The following is a 19,889-nucleotide window of genomic DNA, read 5'->3' on the forward strand; positions in this document are numbered from 1 at the left end:
AGGCTTGCGACGGTTTTAGCGCATGAAAATGTTGGCTACGAGGTGAGAAAAGAGGGTTTACAACAATATACGACGAAGAACTGGGATGAATTGCTTGATTTTCCCACCAAAGTGGGAATGTGGGCCGTGCCTGGAGGTAGTGCAATACCAGGACAACCCGTGGGCAGGGCGAGGCAAGCCTCGGCACCATACCCCCTGTCCAAAAATCAGGTTAATACAAAGACATGCAAGCGAATCGCTTGCGTCCCAGGTATTAAACTGAGAAGAACAGATACTACACTTGATCTTAGCTCTAAAGAGCCGAGAAGCGATGCCTAAACATATATTTAGGCCAACCAGAGCCTCACCTGTACAACTTCTGTTTGCTGGGGGCTCAGTGCAGCGCGAAACGTTTTTCCGAGGACCAAAACGATCGAGTAGCAGTCGTCATTCGACTCCCCTGGCACTATAGCCATGACAGCTTTGTTGTGTTCTAATTCAAATTATATTTACGAATATATGACGTCACCAGGTGCATGGCAATAATATTTTTCTGATATACATTCAATCAGATACGTAGCTATGCGTTGCAGACACATTGCTATGGCGATGCGACGCTCCCCGGGTCGGCAATTACGCCTGTCTGGGAGAGAAAGCGCGAAGAGCAGCAGGAAGCAAACTGACCAGAGAGAACAAGCGATTGATTGATTAAGAATAATACGGGGTTAGCGCGAACGCAGACCCCACTAACAGAAATTGTACGGCCGAGTTACCCACATTTGGGGTAATCGCAAGGGTCAGCTAGGCCAAAGTGCAATGGCTAAGCCTCGCCTTGGGCCCACCGCCGGCCTGATCACGGTGAAGGCCCCCGTCAGGTAAGTATGATTTGGTTAACTTCAAGATCGACCCTCTTCATCTATACTTTTTTAGCGTTTGTTGTGAAAACGCCGACGTAATCGGACGTTTTCTCTACGCCCGATTGTTTCCCAATCGGCGGGTGGTACGGTACGTAGTAATTAGAACAGCAGGCTTGCGACGGTTTTAGCGCATGAAAATGTTGGCTACGAGGTGAGAAAAGAGGGTTTACAACAATATACGACGAAGAACTGGGATGAATTGCTTGATTTTCCCACCAAAGTGGGAATGTGGGCCGTGCCTGGAGGTAGTGCAATACCAGGACAACCCGTGGGCAGGGCGAGGCAAGCCTCGGCACCATACCCCCTGTCCAAAAATCAGGTTAATACAAAGACATGCAAGCGAATCGCTTGCGTCCCAGGTATTAAACTGAGAAGAACAGATACTACACTTGATCTTAGCTCTAAAGAGCCGAGAAGCGATGCCTAAACATATATTTAGGCCAACCAGAGCCTCACCTGTACAACTTCTGTTTGCTGGGGGCTCAGTGCAGCGCGAAACGTTTTTCCGAGGACCAAAACGATCGAGTAGCAGTCGTCATTCGACTCCCCTGGCACTATAGCCATGACAGCTTTGTTGTGTTCTAATTCAAATTATATTTACGAATATATGACGTCACCAGGTGCATGGCAATAATATTTTTCTGATATACATTCAATCAGATACGTAGCTATGCGTTGCAGACACATTGCTATGGCGATGCGACGCTCCCCGGGTCGGCAATTACGCCTGTCTGGGAGAGAAAGCGCGAAGAGCAGCAGGAAGCAAACTGACCAGAGAGAACAAGCGATTGATTGATTAAGAATAATACGGGGTTAGCGCGAACGCAGACCCCACTAACAGAAATTGTACGGCCGAGTTACCCACATTTGGGGTAATCGCAAGGGTCAGCTAGGCCAAAGTGCAATGGCTAAGCCTCGCCTTGGGCCCACCGCCGGCCTGATCACGGTGAAGGCCCCCGTCAGGTAAGTATGATTTGGTTAACTTCAAGATCGACCCTCTTCATCTATACTTTTTTAGCGTTTGTTGTGAAAACGCCGACGTAATCGGACGTTTTCTCTACGCCCGATTGTTTCCCAATCGGCGGGTGGTACGGTACGTAGTAATTAGAACAGCAGGCTTGCGACGGTTTTAGCGCATGAAAATGTTGGCTACGAGGTGAGAAAAGAGGGTTTACAACAATATACGACGAAGAACTGGGATGAATTGCTTGATTTTCCCACCAAAGTGGGAATGTGGGCCGTGCCTGGAGGTAGTGCAATACCAGGACAACCCGTGGGCAGGGCGAGGCAAGCCTCGGCACCATACCCCCTGTCCAAAAATCAGGTTAATACAAAGACATGCAAGCGAATCGCTTGCGTCCCAGGTATTAAACTGAGAAGAACAGATACTACACTTGATCTTAGCTCTAAAGAGCCGAGAAGCGATGCCTAAACATATATTTAGGCCAACCAGAGCCTCACCTGTACAACTTCTGTTTGCTGGGGGCTCAGTGCAGCGCGAAACGTTTTTCCGAGGACCAAAACGATCGAGTAGCAGTCGTCATTCGACTCCCCTGGCACTATAGCCATGACAGCTTTGTTGTGTTCTAATTCAAATTATATTTACGAATATATGACGTCACCAGGTGCATGGCAATAATATTTTTCTGATATACATTCAATCAGATACGTAGCTATGCGTTGCAGACACATTGCTATGGCGATGCGACGCTCCCCGGGTCGGCAATTACGCCTGTCTGGGAGAGAAAGCGCGAAGAGCAGCAGGAAGCAAACTGACCAGAGAGAACAAGCGATTGATTGATTAAGAATAATACGGGGTTAGCGCGAACGCAGACCCCACTAACAGAAATTGTACGGCCGAGTTACCCACATTTGGGGTAATCGCAAGGGTCAGCTAGGCCAAAGTGCAATGGCTAAGCCTCGCCTTGGGCCCACCGCCGGCCTGATCACGGTGAAGGCCCCCGTCAGGTAAGTATGATTTGGTTAACTTCAAGATCGACCCTCTTCATCTATACTTTTTTAGCGTTTGTTGTGAAAACGCCGACGTAATCGGACGTTTTCTCTACGCCCGATTGTTTCCCAATCGGCGGGTGGTACGGTACGTAGTAATTAGAACAGCAGGCTTGCGACGGTTTTAGCGCATGAAAATGTTGGCTACGAGGTGAGAAAAGAGGGTTTACAACAATATACGACGAAGAACTGGGATGAATTGCTTGATTTTCCCACCAAAGTGGGAATGTGGGCCGTGCCTGGAGGTAGTGCAATACCAGGACAACCCGTGGGCAGGGCGAGGCAAGCCTCGGCACCATACCCCCTGTCCAAAAATCAGGTTAATACAAAGACATGCAAGCGAATCGCTTGCGTCCCAGGTATTAAACTGAGAAGAACAGATACTACACTTGATCTTAGCTCTAAAGAGCCGAGAAGCGATGCCTAAACATATATTTAGGCCAACCAGAGCCTCACCTGTACAACTTCTGTTTGCTGGGGGCTCAGTGCAGCGCGAAACGTTTTTCCGAGGACCAAAACGATCGAGTAGCAGTCGTCATTCGACTCCCCTGGCACTATAGCCATGACAGCTTTGTTGTGTTCTAATTCAAATTATATTTACGAATATATGACGTCACCAGGTGCATGGCAATAATATTTTTCTGATATACATTCAATCAGATACGTAGCTATGCGTTGCAGACACATTGCTATGGCGATGCGACGCTCCCCGGGTCGGCAATTACGCCTGTCTGGGAGAGAAAGCGCGAAGAGCAGCAGGAAGCAAACTGACCAGAGAGAACAAGCGATTGATTGATTAAGAATAATACGGGGTTAGCGCGAACGCAGACCCCACTAACAGAAATTGTACGGCCGAGTTACCCACATTTGGGGTAATCGCAAGGGTCAGCTAGGCCAAAGTGCAATGGCTAAGCCTCGCCTTGGGCCCACCGCCGGCCTGATCACGGTGAAGGCCCCCGTCAGGTAAGTATGATTTGGTTAACTTCAAGATCGACCCTCTTCATCTATACTTTTTTAGCGTTTGTTGTGAAAACGCCGACGTAATCGGACGTTTTCTCTACGCCCGATTGTTTCCCAATCGGCGGGTGGTACGGTACGTAGTAATTAGAACAGCAGGCTTGCGACGGTTTTAGCGCATGAAAATGTTGGCTACGAGGTGAGAAAAGAGGGTTTACAACAATATACGACGAAGAACTGGGATGAATTGCTTGATTTTCCCACCAAAGTGGGAATGTGGGCCGTGCCTGGAGGTAGTGCAATACCAGGACAACCCGTGGGCAGGGCGAGGCAAGCCTCGGCACCATACCCCCTGTCCAAAAATCAGGTTAATACAAAGACATGCAAGCGAATCGCTTGCGTCCCAGGTATTAAACTGAGAAGAACAGATACTACACTTGATCTTAGCTCTAAAGAGCCGAGAAGCGATGCCTAAACATATATTTAGGCCAACCAGAGCCTCACCTGTACAACTTCTGTTTGCTGGGGGCTCAGTGCAGCGCGAAACGTTTTTCCGAGGACCAAAACGATCGAGTAGCAGTCGTCATTCGACTCCCCTGGCACTATAGCCATGACAGCTTTGTTGTGTTCTAATTCAAATTATATTTACGAATATATGACGTCACCAGGTGCATGGCAATAATATTTTTCTGATATACATTCAATCAGATACGTAGCTATGCGTTGCAGACACATTGCTATGGCGATGCGACGCTCCCCGGGTCGGCAATTACGCCTGTCTGGGAGAGAAAGCGCGAAGAGCAGCAGGAAGCAAACTGACCAGAGAGAACAAGCGATTGATTGATTAAGAATAATACGGGGTTAGCGCGAACGCAGACCCCACTAACAGAAATTGTACGGCCGAGTTACCCACATTTGGGGTAATCGCAAGGGTCAGCTAGGCCAAAGTGCAATGGCTAAGCCTCGCCTTGGGCCCACCGCCGGCCTGATCACGGTGAAGGCCCCCGTCAGGTAAGTATGATTTGGTTAACTTCAAGATCGACCCTCTTCATCTATACTTTTTTAGCGTTTGTTGTGAAAACGCCGACGTAATCGGACGTTTTCTCTACGCCCGATTGTTTCCCAATCGGCGGGTGGTACGGTACGTAGTAATTAGAACAGCAGGCTTGCGACGGTTTTAGCGCATGAAAATGTTGGCTACGAGGTGAGAAAAGAGGGTTTACAACAATATACGACGAAGAACTGGGATGAATTGCTTGATTTTCCCACCAAAGTGGGAATGTGGGCCGTGCCTGGAGGTAGTGCAATACCAGGACAACCCGTGGGCAGGGCGAGGCAAGCCTCGGCACCATACCCCCTGTCCAAAAATCAGGTTAATACAAAGACATGCAAGCGAATCGCTTGCGTCCCAGGTATTAAACTGAGAAGAACAGATACTACACTTGATCTTAGCTCTAAAGAGCCGAGAAGCGATGCCTAAACATATATTTAGGCCAACCAGAGCCTCACCTGTACAACTTCTGTTTGCTGGGGGCTCAGTGCAGCGCGAAACGTTTTTCCGAGGACCAAAACGATCGAGTAGCAGTCGTCATTCGACTCCCCTGGCACTATAGCCATGACAGCTTTGTTGTGTTCTAATTCAAATTATATTTACGAATATATGACGTCACCAGGTGCATGGCAATAATATTTTTCTGATATACATTCAATCAGATACGTAGCTATGCGTTGCAGACACATTGCTATGGCGATGCGACGCTCCCCGGGTCGGCAATTACGCCTGTCTGGGAGAGAAAGCGCGAAGAGCAGCAGGAAGCAAACTGACCAGAGAGAACAAGCGATTGATTGATTAAGAATAATACGGGGTTAGCGCGAACGCAGACCCCACTAACAGAAATTGTACGGCCGAGTTACCCACATTTGGGGTAATCGCAAGGGTCAGCTAGGCCAAAGTGCAATGGCTAAGCCTCGCCTTGGGCCCACCGCCGGCCTGATCACGGTGAAGGCCCCCGTCAGGTAAGTATGATTTGGTTAACTTCAAGATCGACCCTCTTCATCTATACTTTTTTAGCGTTTGTTGTGAAAACGCCGACGTAATCGGACGTTTTCTCTACGCCCGATTGTTTCCCAATCGGCGGGTGGTACGGTACGTAGTAATTAGAACAGCAGGCTTGCGACGGTTTTAGCGCATGAAAATGTTGGCTACGAGGTGAGAAAAGAGGGTTTACAACAATATACGACGAAGAACTGGGATGAATTGCTTGATTTTCCCACCAAAGTGGGAATGTGGGCCGTGCCTGGAGGTAGTGCAATACCAGGACAACCCGTGGGCAGGGCGAGGCAAGCCTCGGCACCATACCCCCTGTCCAAAAATCAGGTTAATACAAAGACATGCAAGCGAATCGCTTGCGTCCCAGGTATTAAACTGAGAAGAACAGATACTACACTTGATCTTAGCTCTAAAGAGCCGAGAAGCGATGCCTAAACATATATTTAGGCCAACCAGAGCCTCACCTGTACAACTTCTGTTTGCTGGGGGCTCAGTGCAGCGCGAAACGTTTTTCCGAGGACCAAAACGATCGAGTAGCAGTCGTCATTCGACTCCCCTGGCACTATAGCCATGACAGCTTTGTTGTGTTCTAATTCAAATTATATTTACGAATATATGACGTCACCAGGTGCATGGCAATAATATTTTTCTGATATACATTCAATCAGATACGTAGCTATGCGTTGCAGACACATTGCTATGGCGATGCGACGCTCCCCGGGTCGGCAATTACGCCTGTCTGGGAGAGAAAGCGCGAAGAGCAGCAGGAAGCAAACTGACCAGAGAGAACAAGCGATTGATTGATTAAGAATAATACGGGGTTAGCGCGAACGCAGACCCCACTAACAGAAATTGTATGGCCGAGTTACCCACATTTGGGGTAATCGCAAGGGTCAGCTAGGCCAAAGTGCAATGGCTAAGCCTCGCCTTGGGCCCACCGCCGGCCTGATCACGGTGAAGGCCCCCGTCAGGTAAGTATGATTTGGTTAACTTCAAGATCGACCCTCTTCATCTATACTTTTTTAGCGTTTGTTGTGAAAACGCCGACGTAATCGGACGTTTTCTCTACGCCCGATTGTTTCCCAATCGGCGGGTGGTACGGTACGTAGTAATTAGAACAGCAGGCTTGCGACGGTTTTAGCGCATGAAAATGTTGGCTACGAGGTGAGAAAAGAGGGTTTACAACAATATACGACGAAGAACTGGGATGAATTGCTTGATTTTCCCACCAAAGTGGGAATGTGGGCCGTGCCTGGAGGTAGTGCAATACCAGGACAACCCGTGGGCAGGGCGAGGCAAGCCTCGGCACCATACCCCCTGTCCAAAAATCAGGTTAATACAAAGACATGCAAGCGAATCGCTTGCGTCCCAGGTATTAAACTGAGAAGAACAGATACTACACTTGATCTTAGCTCTAAAGAGCCGAGAAGCGATGCCTAAACATATATTTAGGCCAACCAGAGCCTCACCTGTACAACTTCTGTTTGCTGGGGGCTCAGTGCAGCGCGAAACGTTTTTCCGAGGACCAAAACGATCGAGTAGCAGTCGTCATTCGACTCCCCTGGCACTATAGCCATGACAGCTTTGTTGTGTTCTAATTCAAATTATATTTACGAATATATGACGTCACCAGGTGCATGGCAATAATATTTTTCTGATATACATTCAATCAGATACGTAGCTATGCGTTGCAGACACATTGCTATGGCGATGCGACGCTCCCCGGGTCGGCAATTACGCCTGTCTGGGAGAGAAAGCGCGAAGAGCAGCAGGAAGCAAACTGACCAGAGAGAACAAGCGATTGATTGATTAAGAATAATACGGGGTTAGCGCGAACGCAGACCCCACTAACAGAAATTGTACGGCCGAGTTACCCACATTTGGGGTAATCGCAAGGGTCAGCTAGGCCAAAGTGCAATGGCTAAGCCTCGCCTTGGGCCCACCGCCGGCCTGATCACGGTGAAGGCCCCCGTCAGGTAAGTATGATTTGGTTAACTTCAAGATCGACCCTCTTCATCTATACTTTTTTAGCGTTTGTTGTGAAAACGCCGACGTAATCGGACGTTTTCTCTACGCCCGATTGTTTCCCAATCGGCGGGTGGTACGGTACGTAGTAATTAGAACAGCAGGCTTGCGACGGTTTTAGCGCATGAAAATGTTGGCTACGAGGTGAGAAAAGAGGGTTTACAACAATATACGACGAAGAACTGGGATGAATTGCTTGATTTTCCCACCAAAGTGGGAATGTGGGCCGTGCCTGGAGGTAGTGCAATACCAGGACAACCCGTGGGCAGGGCGAGGCAAGCCTCGGCACCATACCCCCTGTCCAAAAATCAGGTTAATACAAAGACATGCAAGCGAATCGCTTGCGTCCCAGGTATTAAACTGAGAAGAACAGATACTACACTTGATCTTAGCTCTAAAGAGCCGAGAAGCGATGCCTAAACATATATTTAGGCCAACCAGAGCCTCACCTGTACAACTTCTGTTTGCTGGGGGCTCAGTGCAGCGCGAAACGTTTTTCCGAGGACCAAAACGATCGAGTAGCAGTCGTCATTCGACTCCCCTGGCACTATAGCCATGACAGCTTTGTTGTGTTCTAATTCAAATTATATTTACGAATATATGACGTCACCAGGTGCATGGCAATAATATTTTTCTGATATACATTCAATCAGATACGTAGCTATGCGTTGCAGACACATTGCTATGGCGATGCGACGCTCCCCGGGTCGGCAATTACGCCTGTCTGGGAGAGAAAGCGCGAAGAGCAGCAGGAAGCAAACTGACCAGAGAGAACAAGCGATTGATTGATTAAGAATAATACGGGGTTAGCGCGAACGCAGACCCCACTAACAGAAATTGTACGGCCGAGTTACCCACATTTGGGGTAATCGCAAGGGTCAGCTAGGCCAAAGTGCAATGGCTAAGCCTCGCCTTGGGCCCACCGCCGGCCTGATCACGGTGAAGGCCCCCGTCAGGTAAGTATGATTTGGTTAACTTCAAGATCGACCCTCTTCATCTATACTTTTTTAGCGTTTGTTGTGAAAACGCCGACGTAATCGGACGTTTTCTCTACGCCCGATTGTTTCCCAATCGGCGGGTGGTACGGTACGTAGTAATTAGAACAGCAGGCTTGCGACGGTTTTAGCGCATGAAAATGTTGGCTACGAGGTGAGAAAAGAGGGTTTACAACAATATACGACGAAGAACTGGGATGAATTGCTTGATTTTCCCACCAAAGTGGGAATGTGGGCCGTGCCTGGAGGTAGTGCAATACCAGGACAACCCGTGGGCAGGGCGAGGCAAGCCTCGGCACCATACCCCCTGTCCAAAAATCAGGTTAATACAAAGACATGCAAGCGAATCGCTTGCGTCCCAGGTATTAAACTGAGAAGAACAGATACTACACTTGATCTTAGCTCTAAAGAGCCGAGAAGCGATGCCTAAACATATATTTAGGCCAACCAGAGCCTCACCTGTACAACTTCTGTTTGCTGGGGGCTCAGTGCAGCGCGAAACGTTTTTCCGAGGACCAAAACGATCGAGTAGCAGTCGTCATTCGACTCCCCTGGCACTATAGCCATGACAGCTTTGTTGTGTTCTAATTCAAATTATATTTACGAATATATGACGTCACCAGGTGCATGGCAATAATATTTTTCTGATATACATTCAATCAGATACGTAGCTATGCGTTGCAGACACATTGCTATGGCGATGCGACGCTCCCCGGGTCGGCAATTACGCCTGTCTGGGAGAGAAAGCGCGAAGAGCAGCAGGAAGCAAACTGACCAGAGAGAACAAGCGATTGATTGATTAAGAATAATACGGGGTTAGCGCGAACGCAGACCCCACTAACAGAAATTGTACGGCCGAGTTACCCACATTTGGGGTAATCGCAAGGGTCAGCTAGGCCAAAGTGCAATGGCTAAGCCTCGCCTTGGGCCCACCGCCGGCCTGATCACGGTGAAGGCCCCCGTCAGGTAAGTATGATTTGGTTAACTTCAAGATCGACCCTCTTCATCTATACTTTTTTAGCGTTTGTTGTGAAAACGCCGACGTAATCGGACGTTTTCTCTACGCCCGATTGTTTCCCAATCGGCGGGTGGTACGGTACGTAGTAATTAGAACAGCAGGCTTGCGACGGTTTTAGCGCATGAAAATGTTGGCTACGAGGTGAGAAAAGAGGGTTTACAACAATATACGACGAAGAACTGGGATGAATTGCTTGATTTTCCCACCAAAGTGGGAATGTGGGCCGTGCCTGGAGGTAGTGCAATACCAGGACAACCCGTGGGCAGGGCGAGGCAAGCCTCGGCACCATACCCCCTGTCCAAAAATCAGGTTAATACAAAGACATGCAAGCGAATCGCTTGCGTCCCAGGTATTAAACTGAGAAGAACAGATACTACACTTGATCTTAGCTCTAAAGAGCCGAGAAGCGATGCCTAAACATATATTTAGGCCAACCAGAGCCTCACCTGTACAACTTCTGTTTGCTGGGGGCTCAGTGCAGCGCGAAACGTTTTTCCGAGGACCAAAACGATCGAGTAGCAGTCGTCATTCGACTCCCCTGGCACTATAGCCATGACAGCTTTGTTGTGTTCTAATTCAAATTATATTTACGAATATATGACGTCACCAGGTGCATGGCAATAATATTTTTCTGATATACATTCAATCAGATACGTAGCTATGCGTTGCAGACACATTGCTATGGCGATGCGACGCTCCCCGGGTCGGCAATTACGCCTGTCTGGGAGAGAAAGCGCGAAGAGCAGCAGGAAGCAAACTGACCAGAGAGAACAAGCGATTGATTGATTAAGAATAATACGGGGTTAGCGCGAACGCAGACCCCACTAACAGAAATTGTACGGCCGAGTTACCCACATTTGGGGTAATCGCAAGGGTCAGCTAGGCCAAAGTGCAATGGCTAAGCCTCGCCTTGGGCCCACCGCCGGCCTGATCACGGTGAAGGCCCCCGTCAGGTAAGTATGATTTGGTTAACTTCAAGATCGACCCTCTTCATCTATACTTTTTTAGCGTTTGTTGTGAAAACGCCGACGTAATCGGACGTTTTCTCTACGCCCGATTGTTTCCCAATCGGCGGGTGGTACGGTACGTAGTAATTAGAACAGCAGGCTTGCGACGGTTTTAGCGCATGAAAATGTTGGCTACGAGGTGAGAAAAGAGGGTTTACAACAATATACGACGAAGAACTGGGATGAATTGCTTGATTTTCCCACCAAAGTGGGAATGTGGGCCGTGCCTGGAGGTAGTGCAATACCAGGACAACCCGTGGGCAGGGCGAGGCAAGCCTCGGCACCATACCCCCTGTCCAAAAATCAGGTTAATACAAAGACATGCAAGCGAATCGCTTGCGTCCCAGGTATTAAACTGAGAAGAACAGATACTACACTTGATCTTAGCTCTAAAGAGCCGAGAAGCGATGCCTAAACTATATTTAGGCCAACCAGAGCCTCACCTGTACAACTTCTGTTTGCTGGGGGCTCAGTGCAGCGCGAAACGTTTTTCCGAGGACCAAAACGATCGAGTAGCAGTCGTCATTCGACTCCCCTGGCACTATAGCCATGACAGCTTTGTTGTGTTCTAATTCAAATTATATTTACGAATATATGACGTCACCAGGTGCATGGCAATAATATTTTTCTGATATACATTCAATCAGATACGTAGCTATGCGTTGCAGACACATTGCTATGGCGATGCGACGCTCCCCGGGTCGGCAATTACGCCTGTCTGGGAGAGAAAGCGCGAAGAGCAGCAGGAAGCAAACTGACCAGAGAGAACAAGCGATTGATTGATTAAGAATAATACGGGGTTAGCGCGAACGCAGACCCCACTAACAGAAATTGTACGGCCGAGTTACCCACATTTGGGGTAATCGCAAGGGTCAGCTAGGCCAAAGTGCAATGGCTAAGCCTCGCCTTGGGCCCACCGCCGGCCTGATCACGGTGAAGGCCCCCGTCAGGTAAGTATGATTTGGTTAACTTCAAGATCGACCCTCTTCATCTATACTTTTTTAGCGTTTGTTGTGAAAACGCCGACGTAATCGGACGTTTTCTCTACGCCCGATTGTTTCCCAATCGGCGGGTGGTACGGTACGTAGTAATTAGAACAGCAGGCTTGCGACGGTTTTAGCGCATGAAAATGTTGGCTACGAGGTGAGAAAAGAGGGTTTACAACAATATACGACGAAGAACTGGGATGAATTGCTTGATTTTCCCACCAAAGTGGGAATGTGGGCCGTGCCTGGAGGTAGTGCAATACCAGGACAACCCGTGGGCAGGGCGAGGCAAGCCTCGGCACCATACCCCCTGTCCAAAAATCAGGTTAATACAAAGACATGCAAGCGAATCGCTTGCGTCCCAGGTATTAAACTGAGAAGAACAGATACTACACTTGATCTTAGCTCTAAAGAGCCGAGAAGCGATGCCTAAACATATATTTAGGCCAACCAGAGCCTCACCTGTACAACTTCTGTTTGCTGGGGGCTCAGTGCAGCGCGAAACGTTTTTCCGAGGACCAAAACGATCGAGTAGCAGTCGTCATTCGACTCCCCTGGCACTATAGCCATGACAGCTTTGTTGTGTTCTAATTCAAATTATATTTACGAATATATGACGTCACCAGGTGCATGGCAATAATATTTTTCTGATATACATTCAATCAGATACGTAGCTATGCGTTGCAGACACATTGCTATGGCGATGCGACGCTCCCCGGGTCGGCAATTACGCCTGTCTGGGAGAGAAAGCGCGAAGAGCAGCAGGAAGCAAACTGACCAGAGAGAACAAGCGATTGATTGATTAAGAATAATACGGGGTTAGCGCGAACGCAGACCCCACTAACAGAAATTGTACGGCCGAGTTACCCACATTTGGGGTAATCGCAAGGGTCAGCTAGGCCAAAGTGCAATGGCTAAGCCTCGCCTTGGGCCCACCGCCGGCCTGATCACGGTGAAGGCCCCCGTCAGGTAAGTATGATTTGGTTAACTTCAAGATCGACCCTCTTCATCTATACTTTTTTAGCGTTTGTTGTGAAAACGCCGACGTAATCGGACGTTTTCTCTACGCCCGATTGTTTCCCAATCGGCGGGTGGTACGGTACGTAGTAATTAGAACAGCAGGCTTGCGACGGTTTTAGCGCATGAAAATGTTGGCTACGAGGTGAGAAAAGAGGGTTTACAACAATATACGACGAAGAACTGGGATGAATTGCTTGATTTTCCCACCAAAGTGGGAATGTGGGCCGTGCCTGGAGGTAGTGCAATACCAGGACAACCCGTGGGCAGGGCGAGGCAAGCCTCGGCACCATACCCCCTGTCCAAAAATCAGGTTAATACAAAGACATGCAAGCGAATCGCTTGCGTCCCAGGTATTAAACTGAGAAGAACAGATACTACACTTGATCTTAGCTCTAAAGAGCCGAGAAGCGATGCCTAAACATATATTTAGGCCAACCAGAGCCTCACCTGTACAACTTCTGTTTGCTGGGGGCTCAGTGCAGCGCGAAACGTTTTTCCGAGGACCAAAACGATCGAGTAGCAGTCGTCATTCGACTCCCCTGGCACTATAGCCATGACAGCTTTGTTGTGTTCTAATTCAAATTATATTTACGAATATATGACGTCACCAGGTGCATGGCAATAATATTTTTCTGATATACATTCAATCAGATACGTAGCTATGCGTTGCAGACACATTGCTATGGCGATGCGACGCTCCCCGGGTCGGCAATTACGCCTGTCTGGGAGAGAAAGCGCGAAGAGCAGCAGGAAGCAAACTGACCAGAGAGAACAAGCGATTGATTGATTAAGAATAATACGGGGTTAGCGCGAACGCAGACCCCACTAACAGAAATTGTACGGCCGAGTTACCCACATTTGGGGTAATCGCAAGGGTCAGCTAGGCCAAAGTGCAATGGCTAAGCCTCGCCTTGGGCCCACCGCCGGCCTGATCACGGTGAAGGCCCCCGTCAGGTAAGTATGATTTGGTTAACTTCAAGATCGACCCTCTTCATCTATACTTTTTTAGCGTTTGTTGTGAAAACGCCGACGTAATCGGACGTTTTCTCTACGCCCGATTGTTTCCCAATCGGCGGGTGGTACGGTACGTAGTAATTAGAACAGCAGGCTTGCGACGGTTTTAGCGCATGAAAATGTTGGCTACGAGGTGAGAAAAGAGGGTTTACAACAATATACGACGAAGAACTGGGATGAATTGCTTGATTTTCCCACCAAAGTGGGAATGTGGGCCGTGCCTGGAGGTAGTGCAATACCAGGACAACCCGTGGGCAGGGCGAGGCAAGCCTCGGCACCATACCCCCTGTCCAAAAATCAGGTTAATACAAAGACATGCAAGCGAATCGCTTGCGTCCCAGGTATTAAACTGAGAAGAACAGATACTACACTTGATCTTAGCTCTAAAGAGCCGAGAAGCGATGCCTAAACATATATTTAGGCCAACCAGAGCCTCACCTGTACAACTTCTGTTTGCTGGGGGCTCAGTGCAGCGCGAAACGTTTTTCCGAGGACCAAAACGATCGAGTAGCAGTCGTCATTCGACTCCCCTGGCACTATAGCCATGACAGCTTTGTTGTGTTCTAATTCAAATTATATTTACGAATATATGACGTCACCAGGTGCATGGCAATAATATTTTTCTGATATACATTCAATCAGATACGTAGCTATGCGTTGCAGACACATTGCTATGGCGATGCGACGCTCCCCGGGTCGGCAATTACGCCTGTCTGGGAGAGAAAGCGCGAAGAGCAGCAGGAAGCAAACTGACCAGAGAGAACAAGCGATTGATTGATTAAGAATAATACGGGGTTAGCGCGAACGCAGACCCCACTAACAGAAATTGTACGGCCGAGTTACCCACATTTGGGGTAATCGCAAGGGTCAGCTAGGCCAAAGTGCAATGGCTAAGCCTCGCCTTGGGCCCACCGCCGGCCTGATCACGGTGAAGGCCCCCGTCAGGTAAGTATGATTTGGTTAACTTCAAGATCGACCCTCTTCATCTATACTTTTTTAGCGTTTGTTGTGAAAACGCCGACGTAATCGGACGTTTTCTCTACGCCCGATTGTTTCCCAATCGGCGGGTGGTACGGTACGTAGTAATTAGAACAGCAGGCTTGCGACGGTTTTAGCGCATGAAAATGTTGGCTACGAGGTGAGAAAAGAGGGTTTACAACAATATACGACGAAGAACTGGGATGAATTGCTTGATTTTCCCACCAAAGTGGGAATGTGGGCCGTGCCTGGAGGTAGTGCAATACCAGGACAACCCGTGGGCAGGGCGAGGCAAGCCTCGGCACCATACCCCCTGTCCAAAAATCAGGTTAATACAAAGACATGCAAGCGAATCGCTTGCGTCCCAGGTATTAAACTGAGAAGAACAGATACTACACTTGATCTTAGCTCTAAAGAGCCGAGAAGCGATGCCTAAACATATATTTAGGCCAACCAGAGCCTCACCTGTACAACTTCTGTTTGCTGGGGGCTCAGTGCAGCGCGAAACGTTTTTCCGAGGACCAAAACGATCGAGTAGCAGTCGTCATTCGACTCCCCTGGCACTATAGCCATGACAGCTTTGTTGTGTTCTAATTCAAATTATATTTACGAATATATGACGTCACCAGGTGCATGGCAATAATATTTTTCTGATATACATTCAATCAGATACGTAGCTATGCGTTGCAGACACATTGCTATGGCGATGCGACGCTCCCCGGGTCGGCAATTACGCCTGTCTGGGAGAGAAAGCGCGAAGAGCAGCAGGAAGCAAACTGACCAGAGAGAACAAGCGATTGATTGATTAAGAATAATACGGGGTTAGCGCGAACGCAGACCCCACTAACAGAAATTGTACGGCCGAGTTACCCACATTTGGGGTAATCGCAAGGGTCAGCTAGGCCAAAGTGCAATGGCTAAGCCTCGCCTTGGGCCCACCGCCGGCCTGATCACGGTGAAGGCCCCCGTCAGGTAAGTATGATTTGGTTAACTTCAAGATCGACCCTCTTCATCTATACTTTTTTAGCGTTTGTTGTGAAAACGCCGACGTAATCGGACGTTTTCTCTACGCCCGATTGTTTCCCAATCGGCGGGTGGTACGGTACGTAGTAATTAGAACAGCAGGCTTGCGACGGTTTTAGCGCATGAAAATGTTGGCTACGAGGTGAGAAAAGAGGGTTTACAACAATATACGACGAAGAACTGGGATGAATTGCTTGATTTTCCCACCAAAGTGGGAATGTGGGCCGTGCCTGGAGGTAGTGCAATACCAGGACAACCCGTGGGCAGGGCGAGGCAAGCCTCGGCACCATACCCCCTGTCCAAAAATCAGGTTAATACAAAGACATGCAAGCGAATCGCTTGCGTCCCAGGTATTAAACTGAGAAGAACAGATACTACACTTGATCTTAGCTCTAAAGAGCCGAGAAGCGATGCCTAAACATATATTTAGGCCAACCAGAGCCTCACCTGTACAACTTCTGTTTGCTGGGGGCTCAGTGCAGCGCGAAACGTTTTTCCGAGGACCAAAACGATCGAGTAGCAGTCGTCATTCGACTCCCCTGGCACTATAGCCATGACAGCTTTGTTGTGTTCTAATTCAAATTATATTTACGAATATATGACGTCACCAGGTGCATGGCAATAATATTTTTCTGATATACATTCAATCAGATACGTAGCTATGCGTTGCAGACACATTGCTATGGCGATGCGACGCTCCCCGGGTCGGCAATTACGCCTGTCTGGGAGAGAAAGCGCGAAGAGCAGCAGGAAGCAAACTGACCAGAGAGAACAAGCGATTGATTGATTAAGAATAATACGGGGTTAGCGCGAACGCAGACCCCACTAACAGAAATTGTACGGCCGAGTTACCCACATTTGGGGTAATCGCAAGGGTCAGCTAGGCCAAAGTGCAATGGCTAAGCCTCGCCTTGGGCCCACCGCCGGCCTGATCACGGTGAAGGCCCCCGTCAGGTAAGTATGATTTGGTTAACTTCAAGATCGACCCTCTTCATCTATACTTTTTTAGCGTTTGTTGTGAAAACGCCGACGTAATCGGACGTTTTCTCTACGCCCGATTGTTTCCCAATCGGCGGGTGGTACGGTACGTAGTAATTAGAACAGCAGGCTTGCGACGGTTTTAGCGCATGAAAATGTTGGCTACGAGGTGAGAAAAGAGGGTTTACAACAATATACGACGAAGAACTGGGATGAATTGCTTGATTTTCCCACCAAAGTGGGAATGTGGGCCGTGCCTGGAGGTAGTGCAATACCAGGACAACCCGTGGGCAGGGCGAGGCAAGCCTCGGCACCATACCCCCTGTCCAAAAATCAGGTTAATACAAAGACATGCAAGCGAATCGCTTGCGTCCCAGGTATTAAACTGAGAAGAACAGATACTACACTTGATCTTAGCTCTAAAGAGCCGAGAAGCGATGCCTAAACATATATTTAGGCCAACCAGAGCCTCACCTGTACAACTTCTGTTTGCTGGGGGCTCAGTGCAGCGCGAAACGTTTTTCCGAGGACCAAAACGATCGAGTAGCAGTCGTCATTCGACTCCCCTGGCACTATAGCCATGACAGCTTTGTTGTGTTCTAATTCAAATTATATTTACGAATATATGACGTCACCAGGTGCATGGCAATAATATTTTTCTGATATACATTCAATCAGATACGTAGCTATGCGTTGCAGACACATTGCTATGGCGATGCGACGCTCCCCGGGTCGGCAATTACGCCTGTCTGGGAGAGAAAGCGCGAAGAGCAGCAGGAAGCAAACTGACCAGAGAGAACAAGCGATTGATTGATTAAGAATAATACGGGGTTAGCGCGAACGCAGACCCCACTAACAGAAATTGTACGGCCGAGTTACCCACATTTGGGGTAATCGCAAGGGTCAGCTAGGCCAAAGTGCAATGGCTAAGCCTCGCCTTGGGCCCACCGCCGGCCTGATCACGGTGAAGGCCCCCGTCAGGTAAGTATGATTTGGTTAACTTCAAGATCGACCCTCTTCATCTATACTTTTTTAGCGTTTGTTGTGAAAACGCCGACGTAATCGGACGTTTTCTCTACGCCCGATTGTTTCCCAATCGGCGGGTGGTACGGTACGTAGTAATTAGAACAGCAGGCTTGCGACGGTTTTAGCGCATGAAAATGTTGGCTACGAGGTGAGAAAAGAGGGTTTACAACAATATACGACGAAGAACTGGGATGAATTGCTTGATTTTCCCACCAAAGTGGGAATGTGGGCCGTGCCTGGAGGTAGTGCAATACCAGGACAACCCGTGGGCAGGGCGAGGCAAGCCTCGGCACCATACCCCCTGTCCAAAAATCAGGTTAATACAAAGACATGCAAGCGAATCGCTTGCGTCCCAGGTATTAAACTGAGAAGAACAGATACTACACTTGATCTTAGCTCTAAAGAGCCGAGAAGCGATGCCTAAACATATATTTAGGCCAACCAGAGCCTCACCTGTACAACTTCTGTTTGCTGGGGGCTCAGTGCAGCGCGAAACGTTTTTCCGAGGACCAAAACGATCGAGTAGCAGTCGTCATTCGACTCCCCTGGCACTATAGCCATGACAGCTTTGTTGTGTTCTAATTCAAATTATATTTACGAATATATGACGTCACCAGGTGCATGGCAATAATATTTTTCTGATATACATTCAATCAGATACGTAGCTATGCGTTGCAGACACATTGCTATGGCGATGCGACGCTCCCCGGGTCGGCAATTACGCCTGTCTGGGAGAGAAAGCGCGAAGAGCAGCAGGAAGCAAACTGACCAGAGAGAACAAGCGATTGATTGATTAAGAATAATACGGGGTTAGCGCGAACGCAGACCCCACTAACAGAAATTGTACGGCCGAGTTACCCACATTTGGGGTAATCGCAAGGGTCAGCTAGGCCAAAGTGCAATGGCTAAGCCTCGCCTTGGGCCCACCGCCGGCCTGATCACGGTGAAGGCCCCCGTCAGGTAAGTATGATTTGGTTAACTTCAAGATCGACCCTCTTCATCTATACTTTTTTAGCGTTTGTTGTGAAAACGCCGACGTAATCGGACGTTTTCTCTACGCCCGATTGTTTCCCAATCGGCGGGTGGTACGGTACGTAGTAATTAGAACAGCAGGCTTGCGACGGTTTTAGCGCATGAAAATGTTGGCTACGAGGTGAGAAAAGAGGGTTTACAACAATATACGACGAAGAACTGGGATGAATTGCTTGATTTTCCCACCAAAGTGGGAATGTGGGCCGTGCCTGGAGGTAGTGCAATACCAGGACAACCCGTGGGCAGGGCGAGGCAAGCCTCGGCACCATACCCCCTGTCCAAAAATCAGGTTAATACAAAGACATGCAAGCGAATCGCTTGCGTCCCAGGTATTAAACTGAGAAGAACAGATACTACACTTGATCTTAGCTCTAAAGAGCCGAGAAGCGATGCCTAAACATATATTTAGGCCAACCAGAGCCTCACCTGTACAACTTCTGTTTGCTGGGGGCTCAGTGCAGCGCGAAACGTTTTTCCGAGGACCAAAACGATCGAGTAGCAGTCGTCATTCGACTCCCCTGGCACTATAGCCATGACAGCTTTGTTGTGTTCTAATTCAAATTATATTTACGAATATATGACGTCACCAGGTGCATGGCAATAATATTTTTCTGATATACATTCAATCAGATACGTAGCTATGCGTTGCAGACACATTGCTATGGCGATGCGACGCTCCCCGGGTCGGCAATTACGCCTGTCTGGGAGAGAAAGCGCGAAGAGCAGCAGGAAGCAAACTGACCAGAGAGAACAAGCGATTGATTGATTAAGAATAATACGGGGTTAGCGCGAACGCAGAACCCACTAACAGAAATGTACGGCCGAGTTACCCACATTTGGGTAATCGCAAGGGTCAGCTAGGCCAAAGTGCAAT

The 19,889-nt window shown here is 48.6% G+C and overlaps 39 non-coding genes across 39 annotated transcripts; all 39 read right to left on the reverse strand.

Moving 5' to 3' along the window:
* Positions 1-114: 114 nt before the first annotated feature.
* LOC145208437 (U2 spliceosomal RNA) lies at positions 115-312 on the reverse strand. The gene has a single exon (XR_013854722.1). It is a non-coding gene; the product is annotated as a U2 spliceosomal RNA (small nuclear RNA).
* Positions 313-698: 386 nt separating this feature from the next.
* LOC145208421 (U1 spliceosomal RNA) lies at positions 699-862 on the reverse strand. Its single transcript, XR_013854706.1, has one exon. It is a non-coding gene; the product is annotated as a U1 spliceosomal RNA (small nuclear RNA).
* Positions 863-1,119: 257 nt separating this feature from the next.
* On the reverse strand, positions 1,120-1,317 carry LOC145208438 (U2 spliceosomal RNA). Its single transcript, XR_013854723.1, has one exon. It is a non-coding gene; the product is annotated as a U2 spliceosomal RNA (small nuclear RNA).
* Positions 1,318-1,703: 386 nt separating this feature from the next.
* Positions 1,704-1,867, reverse strand: LOC145208432 (U1 spliceosomal RNA). The gene has a single exon (XR_013854717.1). It is a non-coding gene; the product is annotated as a U1 spliceosomal RNA (small nuclear RNA).
* Positions 1,868-2,124: 257 nt separating this feature from the next.
* Positions 2,125-2,322, reverse strand: LOC145208439 (U2 spliceosomal RNA). Its single transcript, XR_013854724.1, has one exon. It is a non-coding gene; the product is annotated as a U2 spliceosomal RNA (small nuclear RNA).
* A 386-nt stretch (positions 2,323-2,708) lies between these two features.
* Positions 2,709-2,872, reverse strand: LOC145208443 (U1 spliceosomal RNA). Its single transcript, XR_013854728.1, has one exon. It is a non-coding gene; the product is annotated as a U1 spliceosomal RNA (small nuclear RNA).
* Positions 2,873-3,129: 257 nt separating this feature from the next.
* On the reverse strand, positions 3,130-3,327 carry LOC145208440 (U2 spliceosomal RNA). Its single transcript, XR_013854725.1, has one exon. It is a non-coding gene; the product is annotated as a U2 spliceosomal RNA (small nuclear RNA).
* A 386-nt stretch (positions 3,328-3,713) lies between these two features.
* On the reverse strand, positions 3,714-3,877 carry LOC145208454 (U1 spliceosomal RNA). The gene has a single exon (XR_013854739.1). It is a non-coding gene; the product is annotated as a U1 spliceosomal RNA (small nuclear RNA).
* Positions 3,878-4,134: 257 nt separating this feature from the next.
* Positions 4,135-4,332, reverse strand: LOC145208441 (U2 spliceosomal RNA). Its single transcript, XR_013854726.1, has one exon. It is a non-coding gene; the product is annotated as a U2 spliceosomal RNA (small nuclear RNA).
* Positions 4,333-4,718: 386 nt separating this feature from the next.
* On the reverse strand, positions 4,719-4,882 carry LOC145208459 (U1 spliceosomal RNA). Its single transcript, XR_013854744.1, has one exon. It is a non-coding gene; the product is annotated as a U1 spliceosomal RNA (small nuclear RNA).
* A 257-nt stretch (positions 4,883-5,139) lies between these two features.
* LOC145208442 (U2 spliceosomal RNA) lies at positions 5,140-5,337 on the reverse strand. Its single transcript, XR_013854727.1, has one exon. It is a non-coding gene; the product is annotated as a U2 spliceosomal RNA (small nuclear RNA).
* A 386-nt stretch (positions 5,338-5,723) lies between these two features.
* Positions 5,724-5,887, reverse strand: LOC145208422 (U1 spliceosomal RNA). The gene has a single exon (XR_013854707.1). It is a non-coding gene; the product is annotated as a U1 spliceosomal RNA (small nuclear RNA).
* A 257-nt stretch (positions 5,888-6,144) lies between these two features.
* Positions 6,145-6,342, reverse strand: LOC145208444 (U2 spliceosomal RNA). Its single transcript, XR_013854729.1, has one exon. It is a non-coding gene; the product is annotated as a U2 spliceosomal RNA (small nuclear RNA).
* Positions 6,343-6,728: 386 nt separating this feature from the next.
* LOC145208436 (U1 spliceosomal RNA) lies at positions 6,729-6,892 on the reverse strand. Its single transcript, XR_013854721.1, has one exon. It is a non-coding gene; the product is annotated as a U1 spliceosomal RNA (small nuclear RNA).
* Positions 6,893-7,149: 257 nt separating this feature from the next.
* LOC145208445 (U2 spliceosomal RNA) lies at positions 7,150-7,347 on the reverse strand. Its single transcript, XR_013854730.1, has one exon. It is a non-coding gene; the product is annotated as a U2 spliceosomal RNA (small nuclear RNA).
* Positions 7,348-7,733: 386 nt separating this feature from the next.
* Positions 7,734-7,897, reverse strand: LOC145208423 (U1 spliceosomal RNA). The gene has a single exon (XR_013854708.1). It is a non-coding gene; the product is annotated as a U1 spliceosomal RNA (small nuclear RNA).
* Positions 7,898-8,154: 257 nt separating this feature from the next.
* LOC145208446 (U2 spliceosomal RNA) lies at positions 8,155-8,352 on the reverse strand. Its single transcript, XR_013854731.1, has one exon. It is a non-coding gene; the product is annotated as a U2 spliceosomal RNA (small nuclear RNA).
* A 386-nt stretch (positions 8,353-8,738) lies between these two features.
* On the reverse strand, positions 8,739-8,902 carry LOC145208424 (U1 spliceosomal RNA). Its single transcript, XR_013854709.1, has one exon. It is a non-coding gene; the product is annotated as a U1 spliceosomal RNA (small nuclear RNA).
* Positions 8,903-9,159: 257 nt separating this feature from the next.
* On the reverse strand, positions 9,160-9,357 carry LOC145208447 (U2 spliceosomal RNA). Its single transcript, XR_013854732.1, has one exon. It is a non-coding gene; the product is annotated as a U2 spliceosomal RNA (small nuclear RNA).
* A 386-nt stretch (positions 9,358-9,743) lies between these two features.
* LOC145208425 (U1 spliceosomal RNA) lies at positions 9,744-9,907 on the reverse strand. The gene has a single exon (XR_013854710.1). It is a non-coding gene; the product is annotated as a U1 spliceosomal RNA (small nuclear RNA).
* A 257-nt stretch (positions 9,908-10,164) lies between these two features.
* LOC145208448 (U2 spliceosomal RNA) lies at positions 10,165-10,362 on the reverse strand. Its single transcript, XR_013854733.1, has one exon. It is a non-coding gene; the product is annotated as a U2 spliceosomal RNA (small nuclear RNA).
* Positions 10,363-10,748: 386 nt separating this feature from the next.
* Positions 10,749-10,912, reverse strand: LOC145208426 (U1 spliceosomal RNA). The gene has a single exon (XR_013854711.1). It is a non-coding gene; the product is annotated as a U1 spliceosomal RNA (small nuclear RNA).
* Positions 10,913-11,169: 257 nt separating this feature from the next.
* Positions 11,170-11,367, reverse strand: LOC145208449 (U2 spliceosomal RNA). Its single transcript, XR_013854734.1, has one exon. It is a non-coding gene; the product is annotated as a U2 spliceosomal RNA (small nuclear RNA).
* A 385-nt stretch (positions 11,368-11,752) lies between these two features.
* LOC145208427 (U1 spliceosomal RNA) lies at positions 11,753-11,916 on the reverse strand. Its single transcript, XR_013854712.1, has one exon. It is a non-coding gene; the product is annotated as a U1 spliceosomal RNA (small nuclear RNA).
* Positions 11,917-12,173: 257 nt separating this feature from the next.
* LOC145208450 (U2 spliceosomal RNA) lies at positions 12,174-12,371 on the reverse strand. Its single transcript, XR_013854735.1, has one exon. It is a non-coding gene; the product is annotated as a U2 spliceosomal RNA (small nuclear RNA).
* A 386-nt stretch (positions 12,372-12,757) lies between these two features.
* LOC145208428 (U1 spliceosomal RNA) lies at positions 12,758-12,921 on the reverse strand. The gene has a single exon (XR_013854713.1). It is a non-coding gene; the product is annotated as a U1 spliceosomal RNA (small nuclear RNA).
* Positions 12,922-13,178: 257 nt separating this feature from the next.
* LOC145208451 (U2 spliceosomal RNA) lies at positions 13,179-13,376 on the reverse strand. The gene has a single exon (XR_013854736.1). It is a non-coding gene; the product is annotated as a U2 spliceosomal RNA (small nuclear RNA).
* Positions 13,377-13,762: 386 nt separating this feature from the next.
* Positions 13,763-13,926, reverse strand: LOC145208429 (U1 spliceosomal RNA). Its single transcript, XR_013854714.1, has one exon. It is a non-coding gene; the product is annotated as a U1 spliceosomal RNA (small nuclear RNA).
* A 257-nt stretch (positions 13,927-14,183) lies between these two features.
* On the reverse strand, positions 14,184-14,381 carry LOC145208452 (U2 spliceosomal RNA). Its single transcript, XR_013854737.1, has one exon. It is a non-coding gene; the product is annotated as a U2 spliceosomal RNA (small nuclear RNA).
* A 386-nt stretch (positions 14,382-14,767) lies between these two features.
* Positions 14,768-14,931, reverse strand: LOC145208430 (U1 spliceosomal RNA). Its single transcript, XR_013854715.1, has one exon. It is a non-coding gene; the product is annotated as a U1 spliceosomal RNA (small nuclear RNA).
* A 257-nt stretch (positions 14,932-15,188) lies between these two features.
* On the reverse strand, positions 15,189-15,386 carry LOC145208453 (U2 spliceosomal RNA). Its single transcript, XR_013854738.1, has one exon. It is a non-coding gene; the product is annotated as a U2 spliceosomal RNA (small nuclear RNA).
* A 386-nt stretch (positions 15,387-15,772) lies between these two features.
* On the reverse strand, positions 15,773-15,936 carry LOC145208431 (U1 spliceosomal RNA). The gene has a single exon (XR_013854716.1). It is a non-coding gene; the product is annotated as a U1 spliceosomal RNA (small nuclear RNA).
* A 257-nt stretch (positions 15,937-16,193) lies between these two features.
* Positions 16,194-16,391, reverse strand: LOC145208455 (U2 spliceosomal RNA). The gene has a single exon (XR_013854740.1). It is a non-coding gene; the product is annotated as a U2 spliceosomal RNA (small nuclear RNA).
* Positions 16,392-16,777: 386 nt separating this feature from the next.
* Positions 16,778-16,941, reverse strand: LOC145208433 (U1 spliceosomal RNA). The gene has a single exon (XR_013854718.1). It is a non-coding gene; the product is annotated as a U1 spliceosomal RNA (small nuclear RNA).
* Positions 16,942-17,198: 257 nt separating this feature from the next.
* On the reverse strand, positions 17,199-17,396 carry LOC145208456 (U2 spliceosomal RNA). The gene has a single exon (XR_013854741.1). It is a non-coding gene; the product is annotated as a U2 spliceosomal RNA (small nuclear RNA).
* Positions 17,397-17,782: 386 nt separating this feature from the next.
* LOC145208434 (U1 spliceosomal RNA) lies at positions 17,783-17,946 on the reverse strand. The gene has a single exon (XR_013854719.1). It is a non-coding gene; the product is annotated as a U1 spliceosomal RNA (small nuclear RNA).
* A 257-nt stretch (positions 17,947-18,203) lies between these two features.
* Positions 18,204-18,401, reverse strand: LOC145208457 (U2 spliceosomal RNA). The gene has a single exon (XR_013854742.1). It is a non-coding gene; the product is annotated as a U2 spliceosomal RNA (small nuclear RNA).
* A 386-nt stretch (positions 18,402-18,787) lies between these two features.
* On the reverse strand, positions 18,788-18,951 carry LOC145208435 (U1 spliceosomal RNA). The gene has a single exon (XR_013854720.1). It is a non-coding gene; the product is annotated as a U1 spliceosomal RNA (small nuclear RNA).
* Positions 18,952-19,208: 257 nt separating this feature from the next.
* Positions 19,209-19,406, reverse strand: LOC145208458 (U2 spliceosomal RNA). The gene has a single exon (XR_013854743.1). It is a non-coding gene; the product is annotated as a U2 spliceosomal RNA (small nuclear RNA).
* Between the last annotated feature and the right edge of the window lie 483 nt (positions 19,407-19,889).

This window comes from Phallusia mammillata, unplaced genomic scaffold, assembly GCF_965637545.1.
Source record: "Phallusia mammillata unplaced genomic scaffold, kaPhaMamm4.hap1.1 HAP1_SCAFFOLD_259, whole genome shotgun sequence".
Lineage (NCBI taxonomy): Eukaryota > Metazoa > Chordata > Ascidiacea > Phlebobranchia > Ascidiidae > Phallusia > Phallusia mammillata.